The sequence below is a fragment of the Gekko japonicus genome, unplaced genomic scaffold, assembly GCF_001447785.1.
Source record: "Gekko japonicus isolate JY-2015 unplaced genomic scaffold, Gekko_japonicus_V1.1 scaffold4178, whole genome shotgun sequence".
Classification (NCBI taxonomy): domain Eukaryota; kingdom Metazoa; phylum Chordata; class Lepidosauria; order Squamata; family Gekkonidae; genus Gekko; species Gekko japonicus.
In genome coordinates this window covers 94923-97980 of record NW_015161539.1, presented here as the reverse complement: position 1 = coordinate 97980, position 3058 = coordinate 94923, and the positions used below count along the sequence as shown (strand labels likewise).

The 3058-nt window shown below is 46.5% G+C and overlaps 1 protein-coding gene across 1 annotated transcript in view; it reads left to right on the top strand.

Moving 5' to 3' along the window:
- Window positions 1-3058, top strand: part of LOC107125822 (cytochrome P450 3A19-like) — a gene marked incomplete at its 5' end in the record, with an annotated part of 19659 nt that overhangs the window by 3375 nt on the left and 13226 nt on the right. The gene's annotated exons all lie outside the window — the stretch shown is intronic.

Sequence of the window (3058 nt, the reverse complement as noted above, 5' to 3'; positions counted from 1 at the left end):
AGTCACAAGTTCTCTCAGAGCTGTTCTCTCAAGGGCAGTCCTTGAAAGACCTCTCTCAGCCCCACCTACCTCACAGGGTGTCTGTTGTGGGGAGGGGAAGGGAAAGGAATTTGTAAGCCGCTCTGAGACTCCAGGTGAAGGGCAGGGTATAAATCCAACTTTTCTTCTTCTTCCTCAGTCAGTTGCAAGTTCTCTCAGAGCTGTTCTCAAAAGAGCTCTCTCAGCCCCACCTACCTCACAGGCAGTGTTCCCTCTAAGCTGAGTTAGTGTGAGCTAGCTCACAGATTTTTAACCTTCGTCTCACACCTTTTTGTCTTTGCTCAGGAAGGAGGGCTCCAGAGCAAACTAATTTATGCAGTAGCCAAGTCGCTCGCTCACAACTTTAAGCTCACAACTTTAATGGCAGGAGCTCACAAAGTAGAATTTTTGCTCAGAAGGCTTCACAGCTTAGAGGGAGCATTGCTCACAGGGTGTCTGTTGTGGGGAGGGGAAAGGAAAGGAGATTGTCAGCCGCTCTGAGACTCCTTTGGGTAGTGAAGGGTAGGGTATAAATCCAATCTCTTCTTCTCCTTCTTCTGAGTCAGTTCTGAGAACTATATAGGAATTTGTGTTGTGTTTTTTCATCTTGGGAAAGACAAACATAAAAGATTAGGGTGGGGAAGAGGCTTGGGCCTTTAAGTCGGGTTACCAACCTCCAGGTGGAGACTGGAGGGCTCCCAAAATTACAGTTGATTTCCAGATGACAGAGATCAGTTCCTCTGATATAAGTGCCATCTTTGGAGGGTGGACTTTATGGCGTCATACCCCACTGAGGTCCGTTCTGTGTTGCCAAGAGGCCAATGGTTCTCTTGTACTGGCTGGATATGAGGGAAAACTTTTTGACGCTAAGAGTTGTTCAATAGTGGAATCGGCTGCCTAGGGAGGAGGCAAGCTCCCCCTCCCTGGCAGTCTTTAAGCAGTGCCGAACAATGCAGCAACCTATTGTACATTTCCCAAGTGATGATCCATCTGGTGAAGCTGGCAGGCAGCTTGTATTTCTCACTGTGATGATTCAGCTTAGCCAGCAAGCCTAGTAGGTGTATTTTCCCGTGAGGTGATTCAGCTAGCAAGCCAGCCTAGCAACATGCCTCCCGGGCATGACCTGCGTGTTTCGAACAAATCTTTAGGCATATAAACTTTCCTGGAACCACAGCTCTTGAATTTACTTCTGCATGAGTCAAACATGTAAACAGCGATGTTTGAGCACCATTGTTTTAGTGTTGATGTTTTTTAATATGTTTTACAAGTTTTAACTATGGCACGGTTAATTCGCCTGCCTCTGTTAGCCGCCCTGAGCCCATTGGGGAGGGCGGGATACAAATATGAAAAAAATAAAATAAAATAAATAGGCTTGCTGGCTTAAGCCGAATCATCACAGTGAGAAATACAAGCTGCCTGCCAGCTTCACCAGATGGATCATCACTTGGGAAATGTACAATAGGTTGCTGCATTGTTCGGCACACATCACTGTACATTGGATTCATATCATCCATCAGGAAGAAGACAGTTGGACTCTTCATGTTATATAACTTAGTTTGAAATTACGTCACCATCGTTACCATCATTCCATCTGCGTCCCCCTCTTTATTCCCAATAATTGACCATCTTCAGAGCGGGAACGCCATAGAGTCCACCCTCCAAAGCGGCCATTTTCTCCAGGGGAGCTGATCTCTGTTGTCTGATTCCAGGAGGTCTCCAGGCCCCACCTGGAGGCTAGCGAGCCTATGCACAACCTCAGTGGAAGTGGGTGGGGTAAAGTGAGTCATTAAGAGGGAAAGCTGATTTGCTGATTTTCTGGATGGGTCCCTGAGATCACAGAGTCCTCTCCAGAAGAGCGCTTAAAGACCATCTAGAGCCGGGGTCTCAAAGATAAGGCCCGGGGGCCAGAACCGGCCCGTCCAGGGCTCTTACCCAGCCCGCAAGCAACTGGCATGTATGGACATATAAAGTATTCCCCCCTTTTCTGGTATCCCTTGGGGAAAAACTAGTCATGCACTTGATTAAATACATTTATTGGGTCTTTTGTGGGTAAATAAGTTGTTTTCACTGCTTGGAATCAATTGCTTTTGTTTGTATTTTGAGTAAAAAGTAATGTTGTTGATTGGGTTTGCCTGTGTCCTTTATAAAGCAATGATTGATTCTTGTAGGTAGCAAAGGGTAAGAGTCCAGGAGCACCTTAAAGACTAACAAAATTTGTGGCAGGGGAGGAGCTCTCATGAGTCACTGCTCACTTCTTCAGATGCAGCTAGAATCTGAGTCTATCTGTCCTATATGTTGGAAAGTGGAGTGATTTCAGATGCCGAATGACATTGGCAGGCAAATGACAATAGAAGGCGTGATTGGATTAGGTGTGATATGCAGAGGAGGTAGTAGGGGTGGAGAAATCGGTATTGGTTATGAGACAGGAAACCTAGGTCTCAATTCAGTCCAGGTGGAGGCGTTGTCTTGAGCTTCGTTATCAGATGCAATTCAGGTTGTGCACAAACTGATCAGTTTGTGCTGGTGCTGACCCTTCTTTCTGGATCATCCTGAATATGTGAAGGACATTGCAGATGCGATTGAAATCATCCAAAGCTTTGTGATGCAGGAAAGTTGCCCCATGGAGCAGTGTTGTCACATGGCTTCATTCCAAGCAGCCAACCACACTGCTTTTTGTAGGAATGAATTGGACCGTAATTATACATTCGTGCTGGGCAGAGTCAAACCATCTTATGGTATTTAAGGGCCGCTTAAAAATGTAAGAAGGCTTCACGTTTTCCTGCGCAGTGTGCTGAGATACACACCACTCTTGGGTGATTCAGATCTTGTTCCGTGAAAGCCACTGTGTCAGGGTCTAACACATGGAATTCACTGCCACAGGAAGTGGTGGGTGCTACAAGCATGGACGGCTTCAAAAGGGAATTAGATAAGCATATGGAGCAGAGGTCCATCAGTGGCTATTAGCCACAAGGTATAGCTAGGGGCTCTGGGGCAAGTGATGCTCTGTCTTCTTGGTGCTTGGGGGGGGGGGTCAACAGTG